This window comes from Ochotona curzoniae, unplaced genomic scaffold (assembly GCF_017591425.1).
Source record: "Ochotona curzoniae isolate NIBS_2020 unplaced genomic scaffold, NIBS_Ocur_1.0 contig_1341, whole genome shotgun sequence".
Taxonomy (NCBI): domain Eukaryota; kingdom Metazoa; phylum Chordata; class Mammalia; order Lagomorpha; family Ochotonidae; genus Ochotona; species Ochotona curzoniae.
This window is the reverse complement of record NW_024465050.1, coordinates 412-17352: the sequence shown is the minus strand read 5'-3', so window position 1 is coordinate 17352 and position 16941 is coordinate 412. Positions and strand designations below refer to the sequence as shown.

Sequence of the window (16941 nt, the reverse complement as noted above, 5' to 3'; positions counted from 1 at the left end):
TCCACCATCAACCCTCTCCCACCACAGTCTCCTCTCTCACGCAGCTGCTCCCCTATCCTCCAGAGGTTTCTCCGTGAGGTCAATAACCAGAGCCATTTGTGCCTCAAGGAGAGGCCAGGCTCCCTGGGAGCAGGAGACTTGGCCCTCATGTCTACCATGGAGGAGACTGGGGTTCCATCTGAATGTCCTTCTCAGGGCACACCAGGGCCTGACTCCCTAGTGTCTACCTCGGTATCTTCTCCCTATTCCCACAATTGTTCCAGTGTGCCAACTGCATTGGAACCTCGATGTTCATCTCCTATTGCCTCTGGCCCATCACTGCCTTCCCTCCTTCTATCTCCCATCGCAAACTGTTCCTCCCCACGTGACTCTATTGTTGAGGAGAAATGTGCTCTCCTGTCTCAGGGACCTGCCGTTGTCTCAGGCCTTTCAAATGCTTCTTCCAGCTTCACCACAGTCCGAGCACTCCCACACCTTAATCCCCTTCATGCTTCAACTAGCTACTCCACAACAATGCATGGATTTCCACCTGCATCAGACCACCCATTTCCGGGGACTGCTTGTGAGTCGGGGCCTTTAAGGTCTCCTAGTCCTGTGTCCCTCAGTCTTTCTTCTATCTCATCCACTTCATTGCCCACCGACATGACAGATGAGGGGGAGTCAGCCCTCCAGACTCAGGGAACTTCTGATGTTTCCAGAACTTCACAATGTTCCTCTCCCCCGATTGTCATGGCATCACTCCCATCTCTCAGTCTTTCCTCCGTCTCCACTTGCACTTGCACTTCCCCCACTGGCCCCACAATTCTGGGCGAGTCAGCCCTACTGAACTTGAGGAGACTCCGTTCCCCTGGGATATTTGGGGCCTCCTCCCCACTGTCTGCCCTCACTTCTCCAGCTCACAGAGAATCTTCCAGGGGCCTTAGCTATTCCCCAAGTGACCCCATGTGGACCACGGCTTCTAACCTCCATGTACAGGCTGCATTCTTCTCTCCTCACTTCCCAGGGGAGACTGCCCACCCGACAGGGCAAATACCTGTGCCCCTGCACACCTCTCTCACTTGTTTTGACACATCCACTCCTCCTTACTCCAGAGTGCTTGGAGACTCTGCCACACCCCACCTCTATGCTTGGTGTCATCCATCTCATGGATTGCTTCCTGAGAGAGCCACACACACCCACAACCCCAGTCCCAGTCTTAGCTGCAACAGAGACCATTTCAGTGGCCGCCCTCACACTCACAGCTGCCCTTCCACTTGCTACTGTCATGGGCTGGCTCGCAGAAGAGGTGCTGGTAGCAGGCATCCCCATCACCCTAGACAATATGCTCCCTGACCACCCAGGGTCATCTCCCTAGCCAATGGCTGCCAATGCCCATGCAGCCAGCAAGCCCCAGATGATTTCATGCCTGCAGGTTGCCCTGCCAGTACAGTGCTGGCTTCATCCCTTTGCATGGCACTGACACTGAAGGGGGAGCTCCAGCAGAAAATCTCTGCTTTAGAAAGGTGATCCTGTCCCCACTTATGTTTCTTTCCTTATGTAGCTTTCCTTTCTGGCTTCAGCAGAAATGACAGTTTTCACAATGTCCCCCATCCTGTTCTTGCTGTCCTTGGAGCCAGACTCTATTGGCCCTGCGGTGTGATCATGTTAGGTTCTGTTTTGAGTAATACCTGTGCCAGGTGACTGGCACTCTTGTCATTCTCATGGAGGATTTTTGTGTCAATTGATGAGGAAGTCTGTCCATTGATTTTCTCTGTGCAGAGTGATATTGTCTTGCAGTTTTTGTGTTCTATGGATTGGATATGTCAGATTCATTGAGTTTGTGATGCTAAATCCACTTTGAAATTGAAGGTTATATCCTAGATGGTCTTGTTATACCTCTGCATGCCGTACAGAGGAGCGCTACACACTGATTCTGATTTGGAAGTCCTGATTGCCAGCAGTGCAGAGGAGCTCATGCTGAAAGACCTCTCCACCCCAAACTACAGAAACACGTGGTGTATTTGTTGGCATGATTACAGAGAAAGACACCCATCCCTCTCTAAGGTCTCATGATCTAAGTATCCATCTTGAAATTCCTTCAGAGTGGAATGAATTTTTCATCTCAGAACCAAGGAGAAACGATGGAATGAGGCATAGCTTTTAAAGTTGTGTTCTGAGTCATTAACTGAGAACCTAAGAATTTAACTGTTGCATTTGAATAACCTAAGGAAATGTTGACCCAAGTAACAATGTGTTCTATAGATTTCAAGACTTGAGTATATGTATGGGAAACATGTAGCATTTACATTTATGCACTTGAATGATATATACATATTTAAGAGTAGGAAATGCTAGAACAACATGGTTATATTTTCAGTCATGAAATTTATCAAACATCTGTAGGAGCTAAGTTGGATTTGATATTGAATGTGTAAAACAAGTGTATACTGTTTCCCCAGAAAACTGGAGCATGAATGTGTCAATGACTAAACACATTTTTATTTCTTTCTACCATATGTTCAAACCAGTGTGTATATCACAGGCATTATAAACATATTGAACTATGTAGCAGTTTTAATTTATGAGTGTTCTTTTTCAGCCAATTAGAACATGTTTCCTCAATAAATTGTAGCATGTATAAACTCAGTAAGCACACATACAACACACATGATATGACAGAACAAGTAGTTTTTGTAGTATATATATTGCTGAGTCTTTAGTTCCTTAGCTGATGTCTTAAAATGACCACCAATTGACGCTGCTTTTATGAATGAGAATGAACCATATTGAAATGGCTGTGTGTTTTCAAGGAGAGTAGGAAAACGTAATTCTTAGACACTTTAAGCAGCCATGAGTGAAGCATGAAGTCATGAACCAACAACAGGAAGGAAGTGTTTACTCCATAGAGCATTTGCATTGCAGTTGTAGGCTTTTAAATCCTCTTGCAGGTTTTAGACCTCAGGGCCTTTGCTTTTAGGAAGACAGTAATTGAAACTGATAGCAATGCATGATCGTCAGACTTGTTGACACTTGGACATTTGTATGAGCATGTTTCATGTTAGTATAAGTTAAAATGTGCCCCCACCTGGCATCTGGGCAGGACCTTTGATAGAATCCCCACAGCCTCATCATGAACTTTCTCAACAGGCTGGGAAATGCAGCCTTGGGCTTTATTTGGGCTTGTCTTACAACTTTTGTTTAAATTTGATTGCAAACTTTGTGATTTTTTACTTTGTAGCTTGTATAATATTCTTAGTTGTCTTAAGCTGAATAGAATTCTTTTGAAAAGATTCAGTTATTTGAAAGAGAGAGATTTCTCCCTTCAGCTGGTTCACTCCTCAGATGCCTGCTACAGTCAGAGCTGCCCCGAGCTGGGAGCAGGGATTGTAGGGACCCATGGATTGGAGTTTGGCCGGCTGCCTCCCAGAGGACACATTAGCAAGAAGCTAGAATTAGGCCTGCCCCAGGAGCACAGCCCAGTTCCTCTGATGTGGGTGCACACATCAAAGGGCACCTGAAGTTCTGTCTCAAATGCCTACCATTGCTCCTACCCTCGCATTAGCCAAATGCACACATAGTTGTCATGCTATTGGTAGTGCCTTTTCCATGCAATGAATGTGCATGCCTTTTTCCACTTTGGGCATTGTATTTCTTTCAAAGTGATCTGTCAGCTTCTGAATTTGTGTTGTAAATGCAGTCTTTATTTGCACTTGTGGAAAATATTTACATTTGTCATGCTTTTTTTCCTGAATTGTTCTCTAGTATGTGTTTAAACCGTCATGTCCATTTAATGCATTTTATTGATTGTTTTGGTGATTTCATTTTTTCTAAAATGTAATGTTTGAAAAACTGTCCTACATTTCTGTACTTTTATTTGAAATATCATACTTATTTAAATCATCAGAGGGCTGGATCTTCACAATTAAGAAATTCATTACCCCAGTTAAAAACATGACTCCCTTTCAGGTTAGGTAGAAATGTTCCCAATGGCCAAGGAGACCTCAGCAGTGGTGGCAGAGACGCTACTGAAACACATCATTCCCAGGTTTGGTGTGCCTCTGTCCATCCAGTCTGACAATGGGCCGGCTTTCATCTCACAGGTCACTCAACAGGTGTCAGAGGCCTTACCCATCACCTGGAGCTCAGATTCTCATGGGTGGATTGATTCCCCCGGGCCCTACTACACATCAGGGTCACCTCTCACAAGCCCCTTGGATGGAGCCCATCTGAGCTGATATGTGGCCGACCCCTCCTGGTTACCCACCAGCTCCACTGATTGACATACTCCATCATAGAGTCTCTGTTTGCCCTGTGTTTCGATGCCAACATATAACTGAGATGGTTGATTGACCTGTTCTGTCTTCTCTCTTCTCTTTGTTAGGGTTCTGATACAGCATTTTGATTGGGGAGATCTCCAAAGAAACTTTGAGGTGTTTTCAGACCAGATTCTTGTATGTACTAGCAGGTACAGGGCCTGGCACCGTTCATTGCCCTAATCAGCTGGTGGTTGCGATCTCTGGGTTGATTCTGTTTTCAGCCCCGACTTCCACTGGAACCAATGGGTGTTGCAGTCCAGCCTGGTGCTGCCCAGCACATTCTTGGCCCTCTCATAAATCAGTGGGGGGTGCAGCCTCGTTGGAATGACCCACAGTAACCCCCACCAGGCCTCTCCTACCCTGGTTTGCCAGTAAGTGTAGCAGTAGTCCACTCTGTCCCACACCGCATTCCACCCCAGCCCCTGTCCTAGTTTTATGCCCTCCTGTGGAAGTGGTAACCCAAGAGGGATGAGCCCATTATTTCCCTCCCAGGTCTCTCACTCCCGGATTATGCACTATCCAGGTGGTTCTGTGGTTTGACTTGACAGAACTTGGCCCCAGTGCCGGCCTCTGCCAGCTGATGCTGCAGCTAAGCCCAAACAACCCTAATTTTGTTTGCCCCAGTAGGAATAATCAGCCCAGCCTGGCTTTTCCCTGATCTAATCCACATGAAGCAGACAGGTGTTGTAGCCCTGCTTAGGCTGGTCTGCCCCCATCCCAGCAGGAGTAGCTTTCCAGCAAAGGAACCACCCCTTATTCCCTTGCTGGCTCCAACCCCTGCATTTCTGGTTCTCATGCATGCTGGTTGGGTGTTGCGGTCACATCTGGCACAGGCAACCTCACCTTGGCTTTCTGTATTGTACACTACTTTTTGTTGCGACCAAACCTGGCTCAACCCACACTGTACTAATGCTTGGATTTGCCAGTGGATGAAGTGGACAGATTCAGTCTGGTCTTCCCCTGATCCATACCAGATGTATGTCCATGCGTAACTTTCCATGGCCTGTTCTGGGCTGCTTCCTATCATGTTTCTTGCGCTTACCTGCAGAGTATGTGTCCTGCCAAAAGAGTTGCCCAGGCTCTTCCATCAGAACCTCTCCCAATGCCACATTTTGCACATACCAGTGGGTCCATGAGCCAGCTCTACTCAGTTCACCTCCTATCTTAGCAGGAACAGTGGCTTTTCCTGACTGGTCTTCAACCCAAACTGGTTCTTGCTGTTGGATGTTTCAGCCCAGCCATGGCTCGTGCATACCCACATATGGCTCACACATGGCTCAGTAGGGGTTGAGTCCATCCCACATCTGCCCTGGTCCTCCAGGACACCAGAGGGTGTTGGAGTCTGGCCCGGTTCGGTGCATCCAATCCCAGTCCACACTTGTGCCAAGGGAGACTACAACCATTTCCCGGCCAGAACACAGCCCTCATTAAAGCCCACACGCCCCTTGGTCGGAACCTCAAACCAGCTAGGGTTGTCCCTTTAGCCCCCAACCAGGCTTGTTCCCAGCCATAGATCATGTACATGCCAGTGGTTGCTCTGACACAGGTTGGCTCAGTCCCTCACCTGTCCCAACCTCTGCCTTAGACACTGGGGCTTAGTGTTCCTGGCTCATGCAGACCAGTAGGTGCAAGAGCCTAGTTCGGCATGACCTATGCTCCCTCCTGGTCTTTAGTTTTGCTTGTGGGCTAAAGTTTGCTCAGTCCTGCCTGATCTACCCTGTTCCATTACCAACTCACATATTAGCCAGCTGTTGGAGCTACTTTGCTCAGCTTGTCCGACTCCCAGGTCTGGACCACATGATCACCAGTGGGAGCTATGATTCGCCAAGGGAGTTTCCCAAGCTCCTCTCCTTAATCCACTTTCAGACCCAATTCTCTTACATGCCACTGGATTTAGGTCAGGTTCTGGCAAAGTCTTGCCTTCCATTTGGCCTTGTATGAGCTGGTGAATGTTGCAGCCCAGCCTACCCCACACCCTATTCAGGATGCACATTTGGGTGCTGCTGCCCTGACCAGTCCAGACTATTAGGGGTTCCTTTACCTGTGATTGATGGCAGGCTCCTTGGTCATACCTAGCTTAGTCCATCACCACCCCATGTCTTGAGCTAACCAGTGGGCTAGAATTTCCACAGGGTTTGGCCCACACATCCCTCACAGAATCGGCCCCCGGTTATGGTTCTTGTGTGCTAGTTAGTGTAATGGCTCTGCTTAGTGTGACCCTTCTCCTGATCCATCATCATGTCAGGTAACATGATATATCTCTGCAGGACAAGCCCTGAGCCAGGGCTTGCAAGGACAGGCATTTGGTGGTCAGTATTGTTCAGTGATTACAAGATTTTCAAAGGAAGAGTTACTGACATTGGGAATTTTTACAATTGCTTCACATTCTAGAAGCACAGTGGATTCAACCTGTGTCTACCTAAGCAACAATTCAAAGAATTAAAACCTTGAGCTCCCAGGCCGGGTGGTCAGCAGGCAGAGCCTGGCACCAAACGGAGCCCAGGCAGGCCCAAGGACAGCTCACCACATGCACATGGTGGCTGTCGTCTGGGATCCAGGCATGATACGCCCCATGCTGAGACCCACCAGCAGCCAGGAGGCTGCTGGAAGTTTAAACTCCCAGGCCCAAGGTCGCGCCCCTCCCCAGTCCCATTCACCACCCAATCAGGGTGGCGGGTTTACCTTGGACCATCCCAGTCACAGAGACCGCCCCCCTCAGTGTACTCATCCCAAAGGGTGCAGTCCCCGGAGCCCAGGCAGGCACAAGGACAGCACACCAGGTGCACATGGTGGCTGTCATTTGGGATCCAGGCATGAGATGCGCCATCGTGAAACCCACCAGGTTTCAGTAAAATTTGTTTTGTTTTGTTTTGTTTTTCTTAAAGATTTATTTTATTTTTATTGGAAAGGCTGATATACAGAGAGGAGAGACAGAGAGGAAGATCTTCCATCCAATGATTCATTGCCCAGGCGACCACAATGGTCGATACTATGGTGGTCCAAAGCCAGGAGCTTCTTCTGAGTCTCCCACGCGGGTGCAAGACCAAAAAGCTTTGGGCCGTCCTCGACTGCTTTCCCGGCCCACAGGCAGGGAGCTGGATGGGAAGCAGGGCTGCTGGGATTCGAACCAGCATCCATATGGGATCCCATTGGAGAAAGGCGAGGACCTTAACAACTGCGCCACCATGCTGGGCCCAGGTTTCAGTAAAATTTGATTATAGCTTGCTCAGATATATATTTGAATTATTATTATTTCCTGTCTTCATGTTTTTTTCATTCAGTTACCAATAATTAGCTTTTTGTGTTTTGGAGTTTTTAAATCATTTTTACTTGAAAGCAGATATGCAGAGAGGAGAGACACATAGAAAGATATTCTATCTGCTGTTTTACTTCCCAAGTGGTTGCAATGGCCAGAGCTGAGACAATGCAAAGCCAGGAGCCAAGAATCTCCTCTGGATCTCCCATGAGGATTTAGAGTCCCAAGGCTTTGGGCCATTCTCGACTGCTTTCCCAGGCCACAAGCAGGGAGCTGGATGGGAAGCCGAGCATCCAGGATACAAACTGGTGCTCACATGGGATCCTGGCGCTTGCAATGCAAGGACTTGAGTCACTAGGCTACTGTGTCAATTCCACATATTGCCTAAATGACTCTTTTTTAGAAAAGTTTTATTTATTTTTATTACAAAACCAGATATACAGAGAGGAGGAGAGATAGAGAGGAAGATCTTCCATGTAAAGTTCACCCCCCAAATGAGCACAATGGCCAGTGCTGTGATGATTCGAAGCCAGGAGCCAGGAAATTTTCCCAGGTCTCCCTCATGAATGCAGTGTCCCAAATCTTTGGGCCATCCTCAACTGCCTCCCCAGGCCACAAGCAAGGAGCTGGATGGGAAGTGGAGCAGTCAGGATATTAGCAAGCCTGTCTAAACATCTGAAAAATAAATCCTTCCTTGGGGCATGTTGTGGCATCGCACGCAAAGCAACAGTCTGTGATGTTTCCATCCAAGATGCAGGCTGGCTCAAATCCAGGCTGTTTCACTTCTGATGGAGTTCCTTGATAACAGCTTGGAAAAAGCAAGGGGGGACCTTTCAAATTTGGCTGGGAACCCATCCCTCATGTTGAAGACTTTGATAAAGTTCTTGCTCCTGATTTAAGCCTGGTCCAAACATTGTTGTTGCAACCATTGGGAGAAACAAATGATCTAATTATTTGATTGAAGATTCTCTCTCACTATTTGCATTTGTGTTTGTGTATGCCTCTTCCTCTGTAATGCTTTTAAAATAAATCACCCCCAAATTTGAAAACTTTATTTACATGTAACAAATTTAAAACTTTAAAGAGACAAATTTAAAAATTGAGCAAAGGTATGATGACATATTCAGCTTTTCAGAAATCATAAACATTAAAAGTAGCATAACAAGTACACAACCTTCTTTTCCTCTTAGCTTTGCAACTTTACAAAATTGTTTTCTGCCAAGTGTTGGAACTGGGAGCACGGATACCATAAATTCTTATTTTTTTTCAAGCATTTTGATCTCTCATTCTAAACACTCATCTCTTGCATTTACACAAATCAACTGACACATTTCATAATAACAACTTCAAAATAGACTTTGCTGCGGTAATAAACCACGCCCAAATTCTAGTGGTTCACATTGACAAAAATTATTCAAAATGATTTCAAAGTCGTTATTCATATTATATGTCAGTCCCGATTAGTTATTCCTGTGCCCAGCTGTGTTTCCTGTGTCTGCATATGTCTTCTTGGGTCTGCATTCTGGGCTCTGAACCTAAACACAATGCCGGAGGGATATGCCTTTTCATTGTAAAGGAAAATTAGCAAGGGAAAGAGAAGGAAGAGGCTCTAAAGACTTACAGTTTGAAGGGAATGTGTTGTCTTATTTATTTATTTATTTATTTTATTATGAAAGTAATTCTGATGAATACAGCTGCTGGTGTGAGATACTGCAAATCATCTGGAAGTGGGTAGCAAAATATTGAAGGTTAAAAAGGAAACGAAGCCAGGAGAGCCACATGCAGATTTAGAGCACCTGGGCCTGATCCTTCCTCTGGCTCCTGACTCCAGCTCCCTGCCTACACACATCAGTGCTGGCCCAAGCAGGTGGATCCCTGTCATCCACGAGGGAGACCGAGACTGAGTCCCTGAGTCCTGGCCTGGGTACGTGTTAGTCTGTGTTAGTCCTACATATTGCAGCCATGTGGGCAATGAAATCAGTGCAAGAGAAGCTCTCTGAATCTCTCTCTCTCTTTTCTTCTGAAACAGAAATGCAAATAATTAAGAGTCTATAATTCTGAAAGTCGTGTGAATGATTCATATTAAAACGTGTGTATACATACCAATTTGTCAAATGATGCAATTGAAGCTGCACAGATAGCAAATGTGGCATAAACTGAGGATATGACAAATTCAACTGCGTTTCATTAAAATGCACACAACTGAAATTATCTCCAAAATTGTATCATACAATAATGAATTCTGACTCATTGTGATTCGATTAACATACAGTGATAAAGACCAGAAATACATATAATTGTAGATAAAATATAATGTCTAGCTTAGCATGTATAGATGGATCTAAAAAGACAATGAAAATCCAGGAAGACTTTTAGGCATCAGGCTTTACAAAATGCTACTTCATTCCTATTTCTCATGTATTGATTATTGTTGCTTCTGTTTTCTTTTTTAGATCTCATTTTTTTGTTTTCCCATGCAAGTGAAGTTTTACATTCAATATTTTATAAAATAATTTAGAAGCTTTAAATGTATTTTCTTAGCCCAGAAAAATCCAGCAAGGAAGCTCTGATTGAGGATTGTGGAGATTCAATAATGATAGTAGTGCCCGGTGCGGTAGCCTAGCAGCTAAAGTCCTCGCCTTGAACAAAGCAGGATCATATATGGGCACCAGTTCTAATCACAGCGCTCCCACTTCCCATCCAGCTCCCTCTTTGTGGCTTAAGAAAGCAGTCAAGGTTGGCCCAAAGCCTTGGGACCATGCCCCTACGTGAGAGACCTAGAAGAAGCTCCTGGCTCCTGGTTCCTGGCTCCTGGCTTTGGATCGGTGCAGCTCCGGCCATTGGATGCTTGGAGAGTGAATCATCAGACAGAAGATTTCCCTCTGTCTCTTCTCTCTGTGAAATCTGCATTTCCAATTAAAAAAAAAATAACTATACTTGTAGTCCCGGGAAAAGAATAAGTAATTGAGGACACTGATTAAATCATTAGATCTGAGCATTAGAACAATCAAGACCATGCAGCACACCTTTCTCTGCCTTTTTAGAAGGGTGCATCTTTCATATCAGATACCCAGGGAAAGGGGAGCCAACTGCTGTCAAATTTCACTGTAAACAGATTCACTGATGAATCCGGATGTGATTCTGCTCTAAGATCACTTGGACAAATTATGTTCCGCCCTGAGAAGTGTAACAGCTGAAAGACAGAATACATAGCTGTAACCTCCAAAGTCAGCAGGAACCTGAGTTGGAATTAACCCCGTTCTCCTTGTCCAGAAATATGGAGTCTTCCACAGCTTCTGCTCCTGCAGAAGTTCATATTCTCACATGTGATCCATGGACCTCGTTCAAGTTGCCCTGGCATCCCAGGTCGCCTTTGACTCTGTTGTAAATCAGTTGTATGCTTCTTTTCTTTTTTTTTTTGTTCGTTTCCGTGTGCTTTTGCCTGTTTGGTTTTGCGGTATGAGCAAAATTTACTTCAAAAAGACAAATGTGAGTGCAGCTGAGCCCCGTCGGCAGGCGGGTCTGCGCTGAGTGCGCAGTGGGCGTTGGATGCAGCAGGCACCAGAGCAGGGCTGTGTGTCCTCAGTGGGGTTGCAGTGCTCTCCCTCCCACCCCGGTTGGCTTCCTGGACAGCGCTGGAAGGAGGTGGGGGGACCCGCCCTGGCTGACCGCAGTCACCTCCCTCCCCCTCATCGGCTTGGTGTACAAGGAGGTGAAGATGCTGACGGCTGACCCACTAGATGGCATCACGTTGTTCCCCAACCCGGAGGACCACACTGACCTGCAGGTCACCATTGGGGGCCCTGAGGGAACCCTGCACGCACGCTGGAGGAGGCTTGTTCCCGCATGGAACCCCTGCTGGGGAAGGACTTCCCCACCTCCTCCCACAAAGGGCTACTTCCTGACCAAGATCTTCCACCCTCACGTGGGCGCCAATGGCGAGGGTTGTGTTAATGTGCTCAAGAGGGACTGGACGGCAGAGCTGGGCATCCAACACGTGCTGCTGAGCATCAAGTGCCTGCTGATCCACCCCAACCCTGAGTCTGCACTCAACGAGGAGACCAGCCACCTGCTCTTGGAGAATTGCTAGGAGTGTGCCACCCATGCCCGCCTGCTCACTGATCCATGGCGGCGTGAGGGCCAAGGGTGGCCGGGCCCTGGTGAGTGAGTGGGGCTGCAGCTGCCTCCTCTGACCCTGGGCCGGGGAGGGGCTGAGGGCCCCAAGGCTGAGAAGCATCTGATGGAAATGATAAGATGCTGGTGGCCAAGAAGACAGACTAGATGCTGCCCTGCAGAGGCTGTAGCTGCTCTCCTCCCCCATTCCCTCCCTCCAACTACTGTTATTTAAATTATGGCTGGGTGGGGGAGGGTGTGGGGGGCACTGGCACCTGCACTCGTTTTTCTAACTAAAGTTGGAAATGCAACAAACAAACAAACAAACAAACAAAAAACAAGAGCCCAATTGGGAAGATATAATCAGAGAGAGAATTAAGATATACTTAATTCTTCATCATGCAAAGAATTTTATGTTTGACATATGAGATACTATTACCTGCATTACTCCTTCCATTTATAGGTGAATGTGTAAGCTGGGGAATGTAATCTATATTAGCAACCATCTTATCCAATTATTAGTAATCCAGATCGTTCAGTTAGAAGGCAGAGGAAATTCTTTGCATCATCAGAGTGCTGCAGGGTTTGTCTCAAGGGAGAAAACACCCTCCACGCTCTTGTTCTAGAAAGTATTCACATATCTTTGCTCTATGTATTAGATGTTAAGAAATTGCATTTTCCATTAGGCGAAAAATAAGGAATTTTCATTGAATATCTTTCATTTCCTTTTTTAATATAAAGATTTATTTATTTTTATTGGAAAGTCAGATATACATAGGGAAGGAAGGACAGAGAGGAAGATCTTCCATCTGATAATTCACTCCCCAAGTGTCTACAATGGCTGGTGCTGCACAGATCCAAAGCCAGGAGCCAGGAGTTTCCTCCAGGTCTCCCACGCGGGTGCAGGGTCCTAGGGCTTTGGGCCATCCTCAACTGCTTTCCCAGGCCACAAGCAGGGAACTGCATGGGAAGTGGAGCTGCTTGGGTTAGTACCAATGCCCATATGGGATTCCAGCATGTTCAGGGCAAGGGCTTTAGCCGCTAGGCTACACCGCTGGGCCCTTATCTTTTATTTTCATTGCTTATCTTTCCCTTGCATTGAATTCACATAATATCGTTTTAATGAATATATCCCTTTTTATTTCCAAAAACCTATTGAAACTTTAGCATGTGACAGTGCTGTGAAATCCAAAAGGTATAATGACCACTGAGGTCTGTTTTCTGATTTCAATTTCCCTCAGGAGGGAGAAAATGATTTAATGAGAAAGAACATTGAAGAAAGACCACAAGAAACATGAGAGAGGTGCATATTTTAGGGCCTAAAATCAATTCAGAATGAAAATGGAGACTCGGGTCTGGAAGGAAATGGCATGACCCAAGCAGGTTTATTGTGTGAGTGATGGGATTTGAGTCATGACTCCACAAAGAGGGAACTATGAAGGATATATTTTCAAACTGGCTTCATGTACACTTTTCTCTTGATGTGATCATGTTAGTAATACTATCTATTTCACAAAGCATGGTAGCACTCATGCGTGCACTATGGGCTAGTTTAATGGGACAGAGGATGTGGCAATGATGGGTAGGCATTGAACTCTCCTGGGTTCTAGCTCCCTGTTGGTGTGTATCCTGGGAGACAACAGGTGACTACTCAACTAGTTGGGGCCATGATACCCAGCTGAAAAGCCTGGATTATTTCCAGCTGAGGCATTTGTGGAGAAAACCAGCAGATGGGATCATATTTCTCTCTCTCTTTCATTTCTTTCCATCTCTCCTTCTTAACTACATAACAAGTAAATAATAAATAAGTAAATAAATAAGTAAATAAGCAAGTGAAGATGAGCCAGTGTGTCCAGATGACTTTTAATTTAAAGCATGATCTCAAACTCAACTTGTAACTGTAAGCCTCCTCCATCTCTGTCCGTCAAATGGAAGGACAACCTATTTTACAGGTTTTTTTTTTTTTTAAGATTTATTTTATATTGGGACCCGGCGTGATAGCTCAGCGGCAACAGCTTCTCAACGCACACCACTGAGAACTTGCTGTCTCCGAACCACATGACCCAGCGGGTCCCCTCAGCTGCTGGACTCCAGCCCGTCCTCCACCAGGACACTATGCGGCCTGGCCACCAGGAGAAGCCCCGCAGTTTCCCCCACACCAGCTCCCCAATGCCAAAGCCCCGGCCGTCCTCGTACTCCGGCTCGTCATGGGCAGATTTGGTAGCATTCTTGTCCCCGGCATTGGCGCCCACAGGCTCAGGTGTGGTGGCCACAGTGGGGGACGCAGGGTTGGTGGGCTGCTGTACAGCAGGAGGGCTGGCCTCCTCCACCTTCTGAGCATCCCGGAGCCCTGGTGTTCCTCGACGGCATTCATTACTGCAATGGCCTTGGCTTCCTTCTCAGCCCATAAGGCCAGGTGCAACCCCTCTGTGGTGGGGCTCAGGTGTGAGCCCCGGCCGGCCCTGAAGCTCTCTGAGCAGCTGCCCGTCTTGGGGGAGGAGAAGGGGCCCTGGGGCCTGGGGGCAGAGAGGGCCACCGGGAGGGAGAGGGCTATTTCACATTTCTGATGAGCTTCTCAGGATCTAACGCCACTGTAAATCAGGGAACAGCTGGAATCCTCAGGCAGTTTATTTATGTTACACTGGATTTTCAAAATCTCCATGACAGTCCATTAAATGTGTGGCATGCAGGATGGGCATTGTCACTTGGCAGCAACTTTGAAGTGGTCACTTGGAAGGCTGGCATCCCATATGAGTGTGCTCAGTTCAAGGTCCTGCTACTTGCCACTTCCAATGCAGCACCTGCTACTAACATGCCTGAGAGAACACAGATTATGTTACAAAAGCTTTGAAATTATACATGTGTGTGTATTTGTGTGTGTGTGAGCCCCTCCTTCTGCAAAGCAGGTATCACAAAGCAAAAACTGTATAACACCAAGCAAATATTAGGAGGAAATAGAAATATTCCATAGAGGTTTTCAGTCCTATGGGATGATGTCTTGGAGTAATGTTTTATATTCAAAAACAGTGTTCATTTTTAAAAAATGAGCATCTAGCATATCAGAATCTTCGTGAAAACCCTACCCCAGTCAATCTCTCATATCCTTCAGCACCTCGCATGCTTCCTTATATTCCACAACTTTTTCTAAAATCAAGAATATATATTAAAAACACATCCTTCAGTAAATTTTCCTCTGGAGTGAGTACAAGTAGTTATTGGCATCACACTTTAAATATTTTCTTTCCTTATGAGCTTTTTTCTACTGTCTAAATTTGCCTTCCTTTAACAGCTTATTTTTATTAGTAGGTTTCCCTTCTCTCACTTCCTCACTTTGGGGTTTAGTTGATTTCTTATTATATTGATTTTTCATACAAAAGAAATCCATTCCTTGTTTAGAGATACTCCAGACATTTCTGAGAAACCTGACTTGCAATGGAACACGTTGAATCTATTTCCAGCTACTCTGTTTTTTTCAAAGAATTATGATTTCCTCATTAAAGAATGGTATTGACCAGATATCCGTCGACTGATGACTGAATAAGGAAAAGGTGGTATATATACGCTATGGAGTACTCAGCCATAAAAAATGAAGTCTTTTGCAACAAAGTGGATGCAATTGGAAACTATTATTGCTATTAAAATAAACCAGTCTTAAACATACAAATGTATGTTTCTCTTGCACATGGCAGTTAAGATAGAATACAAATATCTATAGAAATAAATGGATCATTTTGGTATATGATTATTGGTTTTAGTCTTTATTTATACTCATGGGGATTTAGGGTTTTCTATACCTGTTTAAAGTTTGATTTGTGGTGGATAAAGCCCGTAGGTATAGAGTGGATTGAAATGATGTCTCGGCAAAAACCAACAGAGTCCAGAGGGAGGGAGCGGGATGATGGCAACAGGGGAGTAAGAAGAGTGAGGTGGTCTTGTTCAAACTACCTATGCAGTGAATGAATCCAGCCCCTTCGTGCTAATGTAATAAAAGAATGCTGTTGAAAATGCTGTCCTTAATACCATTTTAGATGGTTTCAAATGAACTCTTTAGGGAAAATGGAAACACAAAAAAGAACAACAGTGCAATCGGATAAAGCACAACCATTTAGCAGCATAAAAGTGCTTAGTGAGCTGGGTACACTGCTTTTGGTGGAGATGTGCCGTGTAACACTTGATGGACAGAAAGTGAGACAGAAATGGAACTGTGGGTCATAAATACTTTATTTTTCTTGGAAATTGGAGTAGAGACATTGGTTATTGTTTTATATGAAAGAGTTACTCAAGTGAAGTCAATTTCAGTATTTTTAATAAAATATTACATTTGTATGCTGAGGGAAAAGTCTAGGTGGTATAGACGAAAGGGTTAATAGACAATAGAAATTTGTAGAAGTTCTCAGATTAGAGTTTCCATTGTGCTTAGTGAAATAAAACAAATTAACTGTAAAATATGATTGGAGGAATCTTGGGGATTGAGGAGAGAAAAATTGACATACACATTTTAGGAGAGTAGAATACAATATTTTCTTGCCAAGAGTAAGAAGTTCAAAGATGTTCATTGAAATTGACATTCATTGAGATTGATTGCATTTTATATCACAGGAATCAAGGCAAACAGTTTTTTCTGTCTTTACCATGGTCAACAGCAATGTAATGTGTACTATATATTGAAATAATAGGGCCCAGAGGCGTGGCCTAGCGACTAAATCCTCGCCTTGATCACTCCGGGTTCCCGTATGGGCACCAGTTCTAATCCTCCCCTCTCACCGCCCCCCCCCCCCATGCAGCTCCACTTTCCATCCAGCTCCCTGCTTGTGGCCTAGGAAAGCAGTCGACAAGGCCCAAAGCCTTGACACCCTACACCTGTGTGGGAGACCCGGAAGAAGTTCCTGGATCCTGGCTTCAAATTCGCATAGATTGGCATTACGCTCACTTGGGGAGTGAATCACGGATGGAAGATCTGCCTCTCTGTCTCTCCTCCTCTCTGTATATCGGACTTTGTAATACAAATAAATAAATCTTCAAAAGGCATATATGTAGAAGTGTTTGGGTTAGTTGGGAAGCCAGGAATTTAAAAATAAATAAATAATAATAAAACTACTACTAATAATAGACTGGGAACGGCGGTGTGGCCTAGTGGGTAAAGTCCTCAGCTTGAACGCGCAAAGATTCCATATTTGCGCCCGTTCTAATCCCGGGAGCTACACTTCCCATTCAGCTCCCTGCTTGTGGTCTGGGAAAGCAGTTGAGGACGGCCCAAAGCCTTGGGACCCCGCACCC

General features: G+C 45.5%; 1 pseudogene; it reads left to right on the top strand.

The window, feature by feature from the left end:
• Positions 1 to 11807, top strand: part of LOC121146841 — a 28168-nt pseudogene extending 16361 nt beyond the window's left edge.
• The last annotated feature ends 5134 nt before the right edge of the window (positions 11808 to 16941 follow it).